Here is a 19,735-nt window from a genome sequence, read left to right on the forward strand (position 1 = left end):
ATTTCTCGGTACCACATACATAGAAAAAAGCTAAAAGTAGTGCTGAGGCTCAAGTGGTAGAGCTCTAGCCTTGAGAAAGCCCAAGGATAGTGCCCAGGCCCTGAGCTCAAGCCCAGGACTGGCAAAAAAGAAAAAAAGTAGTTAAATTGATCAGAGGTTCATGTTACTCTTATTAAAAACAAAGTAGCTGGCTGCGAACGTGGCTTAGTGGTCTAATACTTGCCTAGTATGCATGAAGCTCTGGATTCAATTCCTCAGTCCACATAAACAGAAAAAGCCAAAAGTGGTACTGTGGCTCAAGTGGTAGAGTGCTAGCCTTGAGCAAAAAGAAGCTCAGGGACAGCATGCTGAGTTCAGGCCCCAGGACTGGCAAAAACAAACAAACTAAAGTAAAGTAATTCTTCTCTATTTACTCAAAGGGTATTTTTTGTTGCTCCAACTGTTAAAGCTATATCCTTATGTGGAGAGAATAAATTCTTGTCCCCCTTTGTACCTGACATTATTTGCTGAATTAAGTAGGAAATTTGTTAAATGAAACAGAAGATTGAGCTTTTCTAAGCATTGTCTTCAAGCTAAGGCAAGGCATGGGACATTTTTTTTGCAAGACTTTTCCCCAAGAGTAAAAGAATTTGTGGTTTTTCTAATGGTTTGTGTCTCAGTTGACATATTTTTTCATTTCCATCCTGCCTTGGGGATCCACCATGTCTCTGTTTTAGAATCTCAACAATAAAAACAACAAGAATAGCTTAATTCTTACTTCTTTAAATCAGAATTGTCTTTTGGGGTAAGAGGAATTAAAATAGTACCACACAAAAGCAGCATCTTAAACTTACTTGAGGCTTTATAGTTTTCTTTTCACTCTTTTTTTAAATTGGGATTAATAGAAGGGTTACATTATATTCACAAGATAGAAGGTGCATAACTTCACAAACATTGATACCCTTTCTTATGACATGGTCCCCATTTCCCTCCCACCCTCCCCCTGCTTATCTTGATTTCCCCCCTCCCCTATCCAATTTCAAATAACCAATTAAGCACATATAAAATATATCAAATAACAAGGTGAAATATTGTAACTATATGACATAACCAAGGGATGGCAAAAGGGATGAGAGATAACATAGTACATTAAGGGCAACAGTCACTCATTATATGGCTTCTGTTTCCTTCTCCTAAAGGTCCTTACATTTAGTGTCATACTATTTGGCCTAATGTCTCTAGATTTTGTTCTATTGTAAATCTCTGCTAGGAGAACCCAAAGTTTCTACTGATTATGACAAATGAGGGAGACTATCGGGCCTATGTTCCTTTGAGTCTGGCTTACTTCACTTAATATGATTTTTCTCTAAGTCTTTCCATTTCCTTACAAATGGGGAGATGTCGTTCTTTCTGACAGCAGAATAGAATTCCATTGTGTATAAATACCACATCTTGTTGATCCATTCATCAACTGAGGGACATCTGGGTTGGTTCCATATCTTTGCTATGGTAAATAGTGCTGCAATGAACATCATTGTGCTAGTGGATTTAATATGCCCTTGTTTCTGGACGGTTGGGTAAATGCCTAGTAGTGGAATTGCTGGGTCATAGGGGAGCTCTATGTTTAGTCTTTTGAGGAACTGAGACACAAGAAGAAATGTTCGACGTCTCTGGTCATAAAAGAAATGCAAATCAAAACAACTCTAAGATTCCAACTCCCTCCAGTTAGAATGGCCAGGATCAATAAAACTAATAACAACAGATGCTACAGGGGATGTGGCCAGGAGAGATCACTACTACACTATTGGTGGGAGTGCAAACTCGTTCAACAACATGGAAAGCAGTGACGCTTTATAGTTTATACAAGGTTTTTGTGTGTGCTATTACATCTTATCACCTCCAAAGTGTGTGGTACAAATAAAGCCAAAAATAAATAAATAAAGTAGAGATCACAGGTATTTCCATTTGGAGTGGACTTCTGCTCATGAGTACCTTTACAAACTAAGCCTACATTTTTACTCTATGTCAGAAATAATGTTTTTATTAGACCTAAAGTCAAAGTCAGATGGCCCATATCAGACTAGATTTGTTTAAAATCTTTTTTTCCAGCTTTTTGATAGTTTATTGGAGATAAGAAGCTTATCTTTCTTGCACAGGTTGGCTTCAGACCATGATTCTGAGATCTCAGCCTCCGAGTTTCCAGGAATAGAGGTGTGAGCCACCGGCACCCAGCTCTTTTTCTCTATGTGGCTGTCTTTCCAATATTGTTCTCCAATTCACTGCTGAAAATGATCATAAACCCAGCAACTCTTCCTCAGATCTTTGTTTCTCCACAGTGCTGAGAGCTTCTGCGATAACTTGTTCCCACTTCTGGGTCCACAACGTTTCATAACAGTTTAATTATCTATTGCCTGAATCCCACCAGACTGAACTTTGAGGGCTGGTGCCATCACTAGCCCAGCATTCAGAACCTAGCTCAGGCTTCATCCATCACTGAGAGCCATTGATGGACAAATGGCTATTTTCTATGGTGTCCTCATTCCATGGGCAGCAATCCCATAAGGCTCACTCACTCTCAGCCTTTGCTGTTTACACCTGCCCTCCAACACGGAGTGCTCCATTCAGAGCCCCTCTTCTGAACTCCCATGATGCATCTCTGTAGCCAAGATGTCCTGAAGCACCTTGAGCTGAATATGTTCAACTATTAAACCATCCATATCCACTGAGGATCATCAATTCCCTCAAATCCTCCTCCTGTTTGAGGAGAATTATCCTTTCAGCAGCCCAGATGCAAAACTATTTACTAGTAACTCCTTTCCATCTTTTTTTTTTTGCCAGTCCCGGGGCTTGAACTCAGGGCATGGGCACTGTCCTTGAGCTTTCTCTAAATTAGCACTTACCGCTTGAGCCACAGCACCACTTCCAGCTTTTTCTGTGTATGTGGTATGGAGGAATCGAATCCAGGCTTCATGCATACTAGGCAAGTACTCTACCACCAGGCCACTTCCTCAGCCCCCCACCCCCCCCCCCGCCCCCGCCAATTTTTTTTCATATAAATAGGTGAATTTATTGGGGAAGTAGATGGTGAACTGACCGGCCAGGGACACAGTGCAGACTCGGGAGCTGACACTGTGACCTTGTTTAAAATCTTACAGAAGGATTTTTTACATAGCAGAATCCATACCCAAGCCCAGCTCTTTCCTTCACCGTCCTCTACTCATTTCTCTTCTCATTACTCAAGCAACCTGGAATCTATTTCCTAGAGTTTCCCTTAGTGTCCACTTTCTTCCTCCCAATCCCTTTACAGAGCTTAAGCAGATACAGCAGCTAGAGCAATGTTACTAAGTTTCCTACATAATTGTCTTCCAGAAATCAAGACAGATTTCTGCAAGGGACATGAGCAGTTCCACGTTGCCATGTTAGTAACCTCCCGTGGACACTGCACCGGAGTCTGTGGGCGTTAACAAAGCAATCATGTAAGTATCACCTCCACCTAACAAGGGCAGTATCCACATGACCCTCTTTACATAGGAGGACATTGTATGGCCAGACAGGTTGACTAATTTGCCCTAAATCATGACTATTAAGTGACAGGGCCAGGATTTATAGGCCGATGTTTGGGCTTCTAACAATGTGCTATTGGCCATTGTGTTAAAACACGTCTCTCTTCCCTTACTGAAACTTGATTGTGTAAATTAAACATAACAGCACTATACTAATTCAATACCTTATGGAAATTGCAACAGTGAATTTCAGAAACACTTTCATAAACACTCCTGTCAAGCCAGGCTGTTTACCAGTAACCAGTTCCTCAAAATGGGTAGTTCATGATATCATGAAAAAAATAGAGGAAGAAAAATATTCAGGAAACTATATTTATGGAAAACTAGGAAATAATAGAAGGATGATGACATGAGTTATTTTTTTAATTAACTGTACTAGTGTTTGACCTCAGGACCACACTGACAAGAGTAGTATGCTATCCTCAGTTCTTTTGGCTTTATTATATTAGGGCTATCCTGGACCATGATCCTCACATTTATGCTTCCTGCAGAGCTGGAATGACAGGTGCATACCACCACATCCAGCATTTTGCTAGCTGAGATAGGTTTCACAAATTTTTTGCCAGATTGGCTTTGAACCTTGATTCTCCTGATACCCACCCACCTCCCAAGTAACTAGGACGACAGGAATGAGCTACAAACATAGCTTTTGATGTCGTACTGGAATTTGTTCTTTATGAATATCTAGATCTATTGACATCTCAGTCAATTATGGTGGCATATACTTCTAATTACAGTCACTTGGAAGACAGAGGCAAGAAGATCACGAGTTAGAGGTGAGCCCAGGCAAAGGCAGAAAGACTCTGTCTCCAAAGTAGCATGAAAACATAAGGGCTCAGAGGATAGCTCAAGTAACAGACAACTTGAAGAATGATCTGAGTTCTACACTCCACGTTGCAAAAATTAATCAACTAAAATTTCTCATTTATTGAATCTTTTCTATACATAGTAATTCTTACTGACCACAGTGCCAGTTCCATGAAGTTACATATTACCTTATGGAATATGTCATATAGAAAATGTAAAGAATTTCTGTCTAATTGAAATTATAACTCCAAAAGATTCGAATTATCTTGTCCTTTGAAATATTCAATATGTGTGTCCTCAACCTAGGTTTACCCACACAAGCTTCCCATTGATGAGTCAAATGAATTCTCGATACATATTTGTATTTGCATAAGCATTATATTTTCCACATTTGTGAAGATTGTTTTTTGATATTAACATGGTTGTTCTCACTTAACTTCTGTGATTTGATCATGAAGCATGAAAGGCAAAGAGCTCTTATATACAAAGTTGAAACAGGGACAAAAAAGAGAAATTGCACAGGAAAGAATGTTCTAATGATGAAGTCATGTTACTCACAGATCACCAAAGTCTTAAGAACTAAAAATGAACTCTCCAGCATTTTACCATCCTTGAGGAAAATCATAAATAGTAGTAAGCTCTACCAACATGAGTGTGAGGACAGATGGGGAGACAAACCACATAAAACTATCATTTCAGCTGGGTGCTTATAATCCTTACCTGTGCAGGAGGCTGAGATCCAAGCATCACAGTTCATGGTCAACCATGGCAGCAAAATCCATAAGATTCTTATCCCTAATTAACCAACAGAAGTAGAGCTGTGGCTTAAAGTGGTAGAGCACTAGCCTTGAGCAAAAATTGCTCATGGTCAGTGCCCAGATGCTGAATTCAAGTCCCAAGACTGACAAAAAAAAACATTTCATCTTTCTAGTTCAAGTTTAAGGCAAAACATATATAACACCCAGACACATTAAGACAAACGGCCCCACATTTATGAAATAGGTACATCAGCAATTTCCTTAAATAGTCATCAAATAAGAATGAAACCCAATTCTGGTGAGAGCATTATACTCATTATACTTCATTAGTATCTTTCTTTTTTCTTTTTAGCTACTGTTCTATCAATAAAACAAATTGAGGAAATGGAGAGGCTGTTTGTTTAATAAGTTTTTTGGCTCTCTACCTTGATTTTAGGGTGAGTCAGAACTACATAGAAGGGGAAACACTCAAATAAACTGGTATCAGATACTCATTTTCTCTAAAGATAGGAGAGTTCATACAGTTTTGCTTGATTACATCTCTATGCCGCATAATCTGCTCACCCTTCAGAGTCTGTAAATTTCTTTGCATCAGAGAAAAAAACCTTAACAGATTCCACATATAACTCTTTTAAGAGAATTGGAGTCTATGCCCAGAGCTAACAATGTCTGCAAGTTATTGTGAAAATGAGGATATAGGCAGATTTCCAAGTGGTTCCATATTTTTGAGCATATCAATCATATCTCATTGCTTTTGGAATTTTTGCATAGCACTGTACCCTATGCTAGGTGATGAACAGTAAGGCTGAGAAAGAATTCTGGAAACCACTTTCACTAGATTAGAGATGCAGATTGGACATTCCTAATGTGGTCATAAGTCTTACCTCCCAGCTCTTCCTGAGAAATCCTCTCCAAAAATCCTTTCTCTCACTGGGAATGGCAGGGCATGAATTGGTTTATATTTGTCTTTTAAAGTGTGCAATCTGGTTAGACACTTTACTTGGTTATTATTTTAGTGATCAAGCTAAAATCTTTAGTGAAATTTCTCTTCCAGAAGCTATAATAATATGGTCTCATATAGTCTGTAAGACCAGGAATAGAGAGGGAGATTCTTTTTTTTTTTTTTTTTTTTTTTTTTTTTTTTTTTTTTTGCCAGTCCTGGGGTCTTAAACTCAGGTCCTGGCCATTGAGCTTTCTCAATGCTAGCACTCTACCACTTGAACCACAGCACAACTTCTGGCTTTTTCTATGTGGGACCAAGGATTCAAACCTAGGGTTTTGTGCATGTTAGGCAAGCACTTTACCACTAGGCCACACTCCCAGACCCGAAAGGGATTCTTTGAAGCAAATAAAAAGGTGATTTGAAAGAGGAAGATTATATTGCAGGAGGCGAGAACTGAGAAGTTTCCTTATTTCTTCCTCCTCCTTCTCCTCTTCCTCCTCCTCCTTCTTCCTTTTCCCCTTCCTCTTCCTCCTCCTCCTTTTTCTTCTTCTCCTCCTCTTCCTCCTTCTCCTTCTCCTCCTTCTCCTCCTCCTCCTCCTCCTTCTTTCCTTCTCCTTCTCCTTCTCCATCTCCTTCTCCTTCTCCTCCTCCTCCTTCTTTCCTTCTCCTTCTCCTTCTTCTTTCTTCTTTCTTCTTTCTTCTTCTTTTCTTCTCCGTTCTCCTTCTTCTCCCTTCTCCTTCTTCCATCTTCTTCATCTTCTTCTTTTTTTTTTTTTTTGGCTGATGACTTTAGGAAGAATAGCTCCCTTGGAGTAGAGACAGAAATTAAAATTTGAAGGAATAAAGCAAAGTTACCAAATGGATAATATGATTGTAAGGACATAAAAACAACTATTATACCAAGTCCACAAAATTAAGTGAAGAGAGCAGGGTGGTAGGTTCTTTTTCAAAGGTGGGAATCAATGACCTTTAGGTACTGAGGAAAGTAGTCACTAGATGAAAGTGATTCCTGACCACAAAGAGATGGATGTGAACATCCATAATGTTGAAAAAGACTGAGGGCTGAAATCTAGAGCGGAAGTAAAGACTAGGTTTGAGCAAAGAAATGCTTCCTACTCCTGAACCAAGAAGGAAGAACTGCTGTAGAATTAAAATGAGCTGAAGACTTGGTAATTTGAAAGTTGAAAAACTGAAGTCCAGATGGCTTCTCCTTTCTTCAGCTAATATCAAAGTGTTGATTTAGAAAGCTTTTGAGTGGCATGAGGAAAATAAACAAACTCAAATAACAGAGAATTCAGTATACTATACTAACTGGATTTGACAGGATAAAAAAGTCATGATTCAGAGGAAACCTGTAAGACATAACTTTGAGTTTCTTCATAGTCAACCTTAACTCTTGCCAACTACTCTTGGGCCACTCCCCCCAATCCAATCATCTGCCTCTCTTCATTTGAATCACTGTTGACCCATTTCTCTGACTTTCCTAAGTTCATACCTGGTATCTATGTGTCTAGACCTTAAGTCCTCCATGTTTATATCCTATTTCCTTTCACCTCCACCTTCCTAAGGCTGTATGTATATGATATTATTTTGGAGTCATTATACATAGAACTGCTTTTATTTCACTATAGTTTTCTTAAGTTTTTCATTGTTTAACAGAAATATGAAAAGACTACTATTTCAGACAAATCATACTTAGGCCATTATTTCTAAATGTCATTTATTTAGATTAACTTTTTAAAAATGATCATACATAGAAAATAGATACACTAAGACAAGTTGACTTCCCTCAAACCCTGAATTCCTTTGTCATACAGCCTGTGTGCATATGGTGATTTCAGTAGGAAGAAGGAAGCTCTGAAAAGTGCAACATTCCCACAGCCTACTCACTGACAGGACAGAACAACACATGGCAGAAAGAATTATGGGAAAATGCGGACTCTTCATTTCTTACCCCTCATATTTATTCAATTTTCTCCAAGTACTGTTTTGTTTCTTGCCTTTCTCAACCTGAATGGGCAGGCATTGGGCAGCATGTCAAGATAAATTTTCTCTTATTTGTCTTAGTGGTGCTTTCTGTACCACTACATTTACCCTTATTCCATATTTAAATGAACCCATAAATTTAGGGTAGTTTTACTAAACCATTAACATTTTCTGTGGCAATAAAACATAGCCCAGGAGAATTTTGCATGGAAAGAATTTCTTCTTTCTTTTTCTTTTCCTTCCTTTTCTCTTTTTAATTTTTTTTTACAAAGCATTTGTCTGGAGCCTACCAAAAAATCAAAGAAAAACAGAAGATAATAAAAGATATTGTTTTGGTTTTAGTGACTCTTTGAATTCTAGAATTATAAAATAAGCAAGTAAAACAAAAGAATTCCTACCTGAATATTTTGAGAGGAGAACACTAGAAGATACATTTTAATTTTTCATGGGCTCTATATAAACAAACTATGGCTAGTTGCAAAATTTGACAATAGGTCTTCCATATTATTCTAATTTATATGTCTGAGAGTGTTAAAAATGAAATTCAAATAATAAAGCATTCAAAGTATCACATGTGTATTTTTCTGATTTATGAGCTACATACATTTTACTACTTTTTTTGGTTGGTTGACTGGTTTTTGTTTGGTTTTGTTTTTACCTTCATGGTGCACCAGTGGCTCACACTTACAATCCTAGCTACTCATGAGGCTGAGATCTGAGGATTGTGGTTGGAAGCCATGGGCAAAAAAGCCCAGCAGACTCTTATTGCTATTAAACTATCAAAGCAGCAACAAAGCTGGAGGTAGACCTGTGATTCATGTGGTACAGTGTTTATTATGTTCAGCTAGAAAAAGCTCAAGGACAGAGCCCAGACCCTGAGCTTAAGCCCAAAGACTGGCACACAAAAGAAAAAAGAAAAGTTAGAGAGGGGGACAGGGGAAAGAAAGAAGGCGAGAAAGAGAAAGAAAAATCATGGAAATTTAATCTCCAATTAGGAAGCCCAAGGATAGTGCTCAGGCCCTGAGTTCAAGGCCCAAGACTGGCCAACAGCAAAAATTTGTATTTACTTTTGGGAAGAAATAAATGAATAGAAAAACCGTGAAAGATGGTTTAAACAAATACTAAAAACAAATCTAATTCATGAGGATCTGATAAGATTACAAATTCAGCCTTGTCATTTGTCTTAAGCAAATCTTTATTTTTTTCAGGTTTCAATTTCTTACTAGTTAATTTTTCCAAATGTATTTATGTATTAGCCAGCTCTTCTTTACTATTACAAAACGCTCAAAGCAAGCTCACTTTATGAATAAGACGGATTTATTAAAGTTCACATTTGAGGAGATTTGAAGGCATGGCTCAGGCACAAATTCAGTTCTTCCTTAAGGGGTCCTGAAGTAACCCCTTGAGTCATGTGGTGAGACACAGAAAGCACAGGTATGTATGGGTCTGACCTGCCAGCTCATTCTTCTGCTATTGCCTAGGTTCAGAAACATGATAAATCACAACTTGGAAACCTATCATTAGGAAAGACATATAGCTTACTGTCTTCAAAAAAATTAATCATGAGAATGTTCTGCAATTCTTTATCCTTTGACAAGCAAAACATTAAACTAAGCCAAATATTGTTTTAGCCGAACATCATTCTTGAGACAACTTGCCCAGTGTGCTGATAATATCAAAAATAAATATTCTACTTGCATACATGGATGTATTTAAAAAATCTTTTTGGGGGGCTGGGAGTTTGGCCTACTGGTAGAGTGCTTGCCTAGCTTGCACGAAGACCCGGGTTTGATTCCTCAGTACCACATGCATAGAAAAAAGCTGGAAGTGGTGCTGAGGCTCAAGTGGTAGAGCTCTAGCCTCGAGAAAGTCCAAGGACAGGGCTCAGGCCCTGAGCTTAAGCCCAGGACTGGCAAAAAAAAAAAAAAAAAAAAAAAAGTTAAAAATCTCTTTGGATACATCAAAAGACATTTCCAGCAGTAAAAATATTTTTTCTGGGCCATCTTCTTAGTTGTTTTATTTTGACACTGGTGCACTGAATTCAATTTTTATCTCCATTTAATAATTCAGGCACAAATTAAATTTTACATAGTGTTAATCATAGTGGGATTTTTAAGAAAATCACAAAGTATTAACATAATATCAGTGATTATCTGCTTCCCCTTTCCAATATATTATAGTTAAATCATCTGAATTACCTTTCAAGTTTTCTTAATCAAACTTGTACTCATACAAGACATTAAGCAATATCCCTCACCTCCGAGAGCTACCTTTCTGCCTCCTTTTGTGTTTTCTTCTTTGGTTTTGCTTTTTGAAATATTTTGGTTTTGTATCCATTAAATTTGTATCCTTTGAAGCCACTACCTACTATAAAGGTTAACCTGGTATTTTGTTTTTAAAGTCAAGAATAGCCTGGAAGAAATAACTATTATTATGGGTAATATTATGAAAGATTCTTTTTCTTTAAGGAGATTAAAAGCAGGTCCTTGTACTTACTAGGCAGGTACTTATTATTTGAGCCATACCACTTGCTTTTTTTTTTGAGGATGTAATCTAGTATTCATATCCAGGGCAGCCTGTCCTTCAATCCTTCTATATCTTCCTACTGATAAACATGTGCCAATCCTCCCAGCTATTGGATGAAATGGGAACTCAATAACATTTGGCTGGAAATTAGCAGCAAATTGAGATCTTCCTTCCCAATGTCTACCTCCAATAACAGGGCTTATGGCTGTAACTATGCTCAACTGAAGGATTCTTCATTTCAACAACAACAATTTTAATTGTCTTGGTCTGAAGCTTGATATTATATATGTATATTAATATATAGTTTAACATTTCTTATAATTTTTATCACATATATTTGTTTCTCATAAAAGTTCTGTCCTTGAAAGAAAAAGCATAAAATTTATATAAATTCCTAAAATGCTCTACATTTGGATGCAGTTACAGCAGTTTAAAACAATCTAAGATGGGCTGGGAGTTTGGCCTAGTGGTTGAGTACTTGCCTCGCATGCACGAAGACCCGGGTTCCATTCCTTGGTACCACATACATGGAAAAAAGCCAGAAGTGGTGATGAGGCTCAAGTGGTAGAGCTCTAGCCTTGAGAAAGTCCAAGGACAGTGCTCAGGCCCTGAGCTCAAGCCCAGGACTGGGGGGGGGAGGGGAAACAACCCTAAGATGATTGTAATAGAAACTATCGAAAAGTATTAAAACTGCACAATTGGACACACCAGTGATCTCAGTACTGGAGAGAATGAGAAGGATCACAAGTTCAAAACTAGTCTGGGCTGCATAGAGAAATTCTCTCCCTCCCCAAATAAACTTTTTTTAACTGAATAAACCAAGAATGATCAATACATGCACAGTAGGTTGAAATGTGAAAATAAATACTACCAAACAATATTAGAAGTTGGAAATAACTTTGTACAGCAGCGTCTCTGTTTTCAGCTTTTTAAAAACCATGGACACATGTATTGAATGTAACTTTGTGATATGGAGCGCAGCACAGCTGAGCCTCTCCTGTCCAGCAGCGCCTCAGCTGTGCCGTGCTTGGTTCCCGTCCCTACGCCATCTATTGGTAAGACCCCATCAGCCATGAAACACCATGCTTGTCTTCAAGTCTCCCATCCAGACACATGTGCATATCCACACGGCTCAGACTGGTTTGAATGGTTTTAGTAGGTATTTATAAGGGAAAGGAAGAAAAAACTGGATCCTTCTTGACCATCTCACACAACATATTTTTCTGAGTATATCTGTAAAGGAAGAAACATCCTTAGGAAATGATTATTTTTCTTTTGAAAAGTAGTCATGTCAGGCACTGGTGGCTCACACCACTAATCCTAGTTACTCAGGAGGCTGAGATCTGAGGATCAAGGTTCACAGCCAGCTTGGGCAGGAAAAGTCCCTGAGATTCTTACCTCCAATTAATCAACAGAAAACCAGAAGTGGCGCTGTAGCTCAAAGTGGTGGAGTGCTAGCCTTGAGCTGAAGAGCTAAGGGACAGCACCCAGGCCCTGAGTTCAAGTCCCATAACCCAAAGAGAGAGAGAGAGAGAGAGAGAGAGAGAGAGAGAGAGAGAGAGAGAGAGAGAGAGAGAGAGAGAGAGAGAGAGAGAGGGAGAGAGAGAATCATCTCTCCTGTAATATGTCCATGGTAATGGTTATTTGAAATGAATGACTAACACAAATTGAATCTGGCTTTCAAAACTCTTCCCTAGTCAACATCAGCTTCTTATTCCTAGCTGCAGTCTTTAAACTCATGATCAGCAGATATCTTGGAGGGAAGATAACATAGTCATAGAAAAATTTGAGTCATGACAAGTTGTAAATTTTCACATATGTTCTAAGCCAGCAAAATAAGATTTCATTTTCAAAGGCTTGTCAGAATGCATCATCTACACTAAAGACAGAAAAGAAAGCATTACAAAAGGCATCAGAAAATCTTCCAATTTTTTTTTGTATTCTCAGAAACCCTGCAAGAAGTAATTTAAGAATAAACATAAGATGGAGTTTTTTGTTAGTGGCAGTGAAGTTTTTGTTCTGTTGTATTGTTTTGCAGAAAGATCAAATGCTGAAATTTAAGAGGAGAGAAACTTCAGAAAACAAAATACACAGAGCTGATTTGTCACCTGTGCTGGCATGGATTACAGGAAATGCTGTAGCTAGAAAAACTGAGGCCAACCGCCAGAGTTTAAAGAAGTATGTGAGATAGAGAAAGAAATTTGCACCTGGGCACTGGTACTCATGCTTGTAATCCTAGCTTCCCAGGATGCTGAATTCTAAGGATGGCAGTTCAAAGCCAGCCTGGGCAGAAAATCTGTAAGACTCTTATCTTGAATAAAACTACACAGAAAAAGGGGGGGGGAAAAGCCAGAAATGGCACGGTGGCTCAAGTGGCAGAGTGCTAGGCTTTACACCAAGAGGCTCAGCACCTAGGCTGAGTTCAAGCCCCAGGAGTGGCAGAAAAGGAAAGAAAGAAAGAGAGAGAGAGAGAGAGAGAGAGAGAGAGAGAGAGAGAGAGAGAGAGAGAGAGAGAGAGAGAGAGGAAGGAAGGAAGGAAGGAAGGAAGGAAGGAAGGAAGGAAGGAAGGAAGGAAGAAAGAAAGGAAGAGCAAGAAAGAAAGAAAAGGCATTTGCTGTAAGTGAGAAGGGGCAACCTGCTAAAGAATGAGGGAGATTCTGAGGCCACTGAAACATAAAACCATCACATTTCCCTCTGCCATCCCACTGCCTGCCCTTCAGTATCTTACTTTGTACCCTGGCTGCCCTCAAACCCATACAGTCTCCTGCATTAGCCTCCCAAATGCTGAGATCGTAGGCATGTGCAACCACACGAGATGAACACTTTAATCTTTAGTTCAGAAATAACACCTTCAAATCAGGAATGCCAGAAACACAGGAAATGAAGACTCCTTTATGAAGCATGCAGGATGGAGAAGGAGAACATAGCTGCGACTGATTCATAGAGATTTCTATGTAGAAACTCGTGAGGGTGGCCTGGAGTTGTCAGGTGACAACCACACACAATTGTTTTTTGTTTTTTGTTTTTGTTTTTTGCCATTTATTAGATCCCAGAAATCTGCGTATGTGTGTGGGGGCTGGGCTGGGGCGGTGGCAGCCTGAAATATTTAATTAGCTTCGGACTATTTACAAACAGAGTGCAGAGGGAAGGGTGGAAAGATGCAATTCACTTCAGCTAGTATGCTAAATTCACTACATACCTAAAGCAGGTTGTGTGAGGCTCCCTGGCAGCAGGAACCCTGACCTCCTCTGATATACACAACGTGCATCTGATGAGCGTCCTGTGCCCTGGGCAGAATGGAAACCAGCCATGGCCTTTCCGTTCTCCCCACCTAAGTACCCACGAGGAAAGAATGTATTTTGAGGTCCCTAATTTCTCCCTGAAGATCCAATAAGAGCACAAATCATGTTGTTCAAATTGAAAGCAGATTTATACGGCCAGCCTTGTCTTACATCAATTAAATGCTATTTTATTTTTTTCAGTGGTGACTTACTGACTAAAAATGTACACAAAAATCAATGTTTTTTTTTTTCCAGATAGCAGAGGTTTCCTTGCTTCTTCTCCAAGAAAAACCACTATAACGTGCAGTAAGAATCGTTTTCTAACTTTGGGAGTGTGTGTGTGTGTGTGTGTGTGTGTGTGCCTATCCTGAGGCTTGAACTCAGGGCAGTCCCTGAACATTTATTTTTTTTGCTCAAGTCTAGCACTGTAACACTTGAGTTGTATATAGCCATGATCCTCAGAACTCAGCTTCTGGAGTTGCTAGGGTTACAGTTGTGAGCCACCAGCAAACCATTATTCTCTTTCTCTTCTATTTCTGCCCAAGGCCTGTATGATAGAAGCAGAAGAAAAAGGAGAAACTGGGACCCGAGTACTGTTTTGATTTTATAGTTCTAAAAACCAAAACTTTATAACTTGTTTTCTTGCTCAAGGCTAGTGCTCTAACAATTGAGCCACCGCTTCACTTCTGATTTTCCGGTGTTTAACTAGAGATAAGCGTTTCAAGGGCTTTCCTGTCCAGGCTGTATGCACGTGCTGTGTGTTGTTAGGGATTCAACTCAGCACCAGCCACCACTGTCACCTCCATCTCTGGGTTTTGACATGGATCCTACCTATGCTTGGTACTTCATAACTCCCTGTTCACAACTCAGGTCTTCAAATCCTTATCCAGCGATTTGAACCAAAGTAGTTCTTCAGTTGTGAACAAAGTTTTGTCATAAGAAGGAATTCCTCATCATGATTTCTCCGGATGTTTCCTGATTTGATGTTGAAAATGAGTTCACACACCGATTTCAAATGCTTGACTCCATACTGTGTGCCCAGACAACAATGGAATAGCTTTCCTTCCTGTTCTAGAGCCAGGCCTTATTTATAGGGCATGAGATTTATAGCCAAGCTTGACATTGGTAGCTCACATCTGTAATCCCAGTTTCTCAGGAGACTGAGTTCTAAGGATCACAGTTAGAAGCTAGCTGGGCAAGAAATTTTGGGAGACTTGTTTCTCCAACTAATCACCAAGTGGTAGAGCACCAGCCTTGAGTGGGGGAGAAAAAGTGCCAGGTCCTGAGTTCAAGCACCAGAACCATAAAAAAAATTAAAAACCAAGTACCACTCCAAAGAAACTTATAGTCTTCATGTGTAGTCTCCTATCTCTTTTATATACATTATGTTTTTTAAAAAAATTACTTGTTTTTGTATTTGTGACATAAATGACTGTAGGACTTAGCATTTACTCACAGTAAAATTCTTATTCATTGCTATCTGATAATCAAGGAAGTTTATTAATGTATTTAGTATCCTACATTTTGTCTTTTTCCAAACTGGACTTCTAATTCAGCATCCTTCTGCCTTATCTCACAAGTGCTGGGATTACAGGAATGTATTACCAGGCTTAGCTTGTTTCATGCTTTTGATTGTACAACTTTGTCAAGCTTGCTCCATAAAGTCATAAATAATTATTTAGTTTTAGACCTATCGATACTAAATATTAGCATGAGTAGATGGTAGAATAATTTAGTAATAGCTGGGCACTGGTGGCTCATACCTCTAATCCTACCTACTCCTGAGGCTGAGATCTGAGGACTGTGATTCAAAGCCAGCCCATGCACTAAAGTCTATGAGAGTCTTATCTCCAATTAACCAATAGAAAACTGGAATTGGCACTGTGGCTTAAGTGGTAGAGAGCTAGCCTTGAGATGAAGAGCTCAGGGATAGCATCCAGGCCCAGAATTCCAGCCCCATGATAAAAAATAAAAATAAAATATAAAACAAAATTTAGTAACATCAATGAAAGAGAAATATAGTTTACTCGAACTGAAGTTTTAGTTCAGAAAATTTAGTGTGAAATGCAGTGTTATGAGAAAGATGAGAGCTAGGAGAGAAGGAAGAACTAAGAGAACTAGGAACTAGGAAGGAGATAGAAAAGAAGAGGGGGAAGAAAAATGCAAGGGAGAGAGAGAGGGAGAGAGGGAGAAGAGCAGGGAGAGGGAGAGTTCAAACTCAATATATTTATTTTGCTTTAAGTCACTTAATGTAGTCTAGCAATAGAAAATCAGCATGGTATGCACAGGCAGCACTGCAGGCTATTAAAAAAAAAAAAAGTGGGCTGGGAATTTAGCCTAGTGGTGGAGTGCTTGCCTAGCATGCATGAAGACCCGGGTTGTATTCCTCGGTACCACATTCATAGAAAAAAACAGAATTGGCACTGTGGCTCAAGTGGTAGAGCTCTAGCCTTGAGAAAGCCCAAGGACAGTGCTCAGGCCTTAAATTCAAGCCTCAGGACTGGCAAAAAAAAAAAGAAAAGAAAATGTTCCTGATCCAGTCTATATTTCTAACTAGCTCTGAAGTGAACTTTGGAACACTGTCTCAGCCATTGTTCAGATGAATAGTATTAGGAGAGGTGTCTATCTGTGCATTGCCTTCTATTGTTGCCACTGCCCATGATACCACTACTTAACAACAACAACAACAACAACAAAAGCCCACAGGGCCAGCAGGCAAGGAAAGATGCCAGCGTTTGGAATCCTTGGCTCCACAGAGTCTGAGTGTTTGTCTGAGTGTTGATGGGGCTTGCTGGGTTGGCAGGCTGACACTTAGCTAATACAATTTCTCTTTCATTACCAACACCTTGGTGCTGTTCACTGGAAGCCACTGGCCATGGTGGCTCTCTTGCTTTTCAGTGGTCTCAACTTCCTAGGTATCAGCAAGTTCAAGAGCAGACATTCAGAGCCAACAGGCCTATTGTGACATGAAAATGGGATCCTTTCCAGGAGAAGGCTCGGGATTGCAGCTCTTCTGTCAGCTCAGCACTGTACACAGCAGAAGGAGCATTCCCAGAGACCTGGAGGCCATGGGCTGTGTTTATCTTGTTGCCCTCGGAGCTGTAATTACAAGAGAGTGGAATGTCAGCTGACCTCTTCCTGATGGGTCCCAGCATGAGGGTTGGAGGAGAACTCTGAAGTTTTGAAAGAGGATAAAGCCTGTAACCAGCACCCAGGGTGGACTTGGTTCAACACTCCAGCACCAAGCAAACAATCAAAACCCAGGGCAGACTGAAAGGAAAGGATTCTAAGAATGTGGCAGGGACTTGTGATGAGGGATGAGAAGAAACTGCCTGACCAAGCTACACACAAACCTCACATTCCGCAGAGCAAGAAGGAAAAGTCAGTCTCTGCAAGGAGGGCTCTCCACCCATCCGAAGCCTGAGCATTACATCAGGGGCCTGCCCACATTCCCTGGGGTTCTGCTCCTCGATTGCTTTCCTTTCCTTTTTTTTCTTCTTTCTTTATGATGAGTAAATACTAAGTCCTATAAACATCTGTAGCACAAATACAAGAGGCCAATTCTTAATAATAATATATATATATATATATATATGAGGTAAGAGACTACATATAAAGGCTATAAATCTCTTTGGAGTTGGTGGTTTTGTTTTGTTTTACAGTCTTGAACTCAATACCTGGGCACTTTTATTTTCCCACTCAAGGCTGGTTTTCTACCACTTGAGCAACAGCTCCACCTCTGGCTTTGGGTGATTAATTGGAGAGAAGAGCCATACTATATATATATATATATATATATATATATATATATATATATATATATATATTCTTTTTATGATTGGTTTCAAGGCTTAAAGTCTGGGCTTGGGCACTGTCCCTGAGTTCTTGAGCCACAGTGCCACTTCTGGTTTACTGGTGGTTAATTGTAGATAAGAGTCTCACAACTTCAGTGCCTAGGCTGGCTTAGAACTGCAATCCTCAGATCTCAGCCTCTGAAGTAGATAAGATTACAGGTATAAGCCACTGGCCCCTGGCTTCTTGCACAGACTTTCTTGCCCAGCTAGCTTCCAGCTGTGATCCTCAGAGCTCAGTCTCCTAAGAAAGTGGAGTTACAGATGTGAGCTACCAATGTCAAGCTTGGCTATAAATCTCAGGCCCTGTAAATAAGGCCTGGCTCTAGAACAGGAATGAAAACTATTCCATTGTTGTCTGGGCACCCAGTATGGAGTCAAGCATTTGAAACCGTTGTGTGAACTCATTTCTCAGCATCAAATCAGGAAACATCCGGAGAACTCATGATGAGGAAAGAAGCCTGGGAATTCTTATGACAGAACTTTGTTCACAACTGAAGAGCTACTTTGGTTCAAAGAGCTGGGCAGCATCAAGGGTTTGAAGACCTGAGTTGTGGACAGGGGGCTATGAAGTACCAAGCATAGGGTAAGATCCATCTCAAAACCCAGAGATGGAGGTGACAGTGGTGGCTGGTGCTGAGTTCAATCCCCAACAACACACAGCACGTGCATGCCTGTCTCTAGGGAGAGCCATAGAGATTTTTATCTCTACTTAAACACCAGGAAGTCAGAAGTGAAGCTGAGGCTTATGTGTGTTAGCCATGCCCAGGCTCTGAGTTCAAGCCCCAGGACTGGCACCCCCACACACTGGCACACACACACAGAGTAAATGCAATAGTTTTTCTACATTACATAATGCCTTTATCATGTGTTCTCTATAAAAAAAAAACACCCCAGAACCTATAAAATTTGTATATAAATCTGCAAAGGTTTATGTATTTACATATGTATGTGTAATGTTTTATATACATATATATATCCACAGAAAGAGAGATTTTTAAAGAATGAATTTATGCTAGCAAGTCTGAAATCTGCAAGGCAAGCTTATAGGATAGAAATCTAAGGAAAAGTTACGATACACTCTCAAATCCAGAGCAGTCTAAACAAAGAATGCCCCCTCCTTTCTCAATGCCTCAGCACCACACCCTACACACTTTCTTTTCTTTTTTCTTTTCTTTTTTTTCTTTTTTGCTGTTTCTTTGGCTTGAACTCAGGACTTGGGCACTGTCCTTGGGCTTTCTCAAGGCTAGTGCTCTACTATTTGAGCCACAGCACCACTTCCCGCTTTTTCTGTGTATATGGTGCCAGGGAATCAATTCCAGGGCATTGTGCATGCTAGGCAAGCCCTCTACCACTAGGCCATGCTCCCAGCCTCCACATGTGCTTTTGATGATCTTCACCTGATTATACAAGGCCTACACACATTTTGTTTTATTTAAATTACTAATCTAAGCATGAGTCACATCTTTTAAAATATTTTTACTGCTGGGCACTGGTGGCTCACACCTGTAATCATAGCTCCTCAGGAGACTGAGTTCTGAGGATCACAGTTCAAAGTCAACCTGAACAAGAATGGCCCCATGAGCTCTTATCTCCAATTAATCACTCAAAAACTCAATGGTACTCTGGTTCAAGCAGTTCAGCCATAACCTTGAAACAGTGCCCAGGCCCTAAGTTCAAGCCTCACAACAGACTACACACACACACACACACACACACACACACACACATACATGTACACGTATTCAGAGAGAGTGCAAGACAGAGATTGTAAAAATGCACATAAACATGCAAACTGATGTTTAGTCAAATCACTAAGTACTATAACCCAGCCAAGTTGTTATATAAAATTAATTAAATACTACATTAAATAATTAATAAAATTAATATGCAATCAATATCACCATTACCCCTTAAGTGAGTGACACAGACATGTTATGTAGCTTCTCTGCCTGTGCTGCAGAACCTCAGACTTCCTCTACAGGTATTTCAACACCTTCATTGACCCAACAGGTCAACAAGGCCTTTAACATAGGCCACC

Source organism: Megascapheus bottae, chromosome 8 (assembly GCF_031878675.1).
Source record: "Megascapheus bottae isolate mThoBot1 chromosome 8, mThoBot2.hap1, whole genome shotgun sequence".
NCBI classification, from domain to species: domain Eukaryota; kingdom Metazoa; phylum Chordata; class Mammalia; order Rodentia; family Geomyidae; genus Megascapheus; species Megascapheus bottae.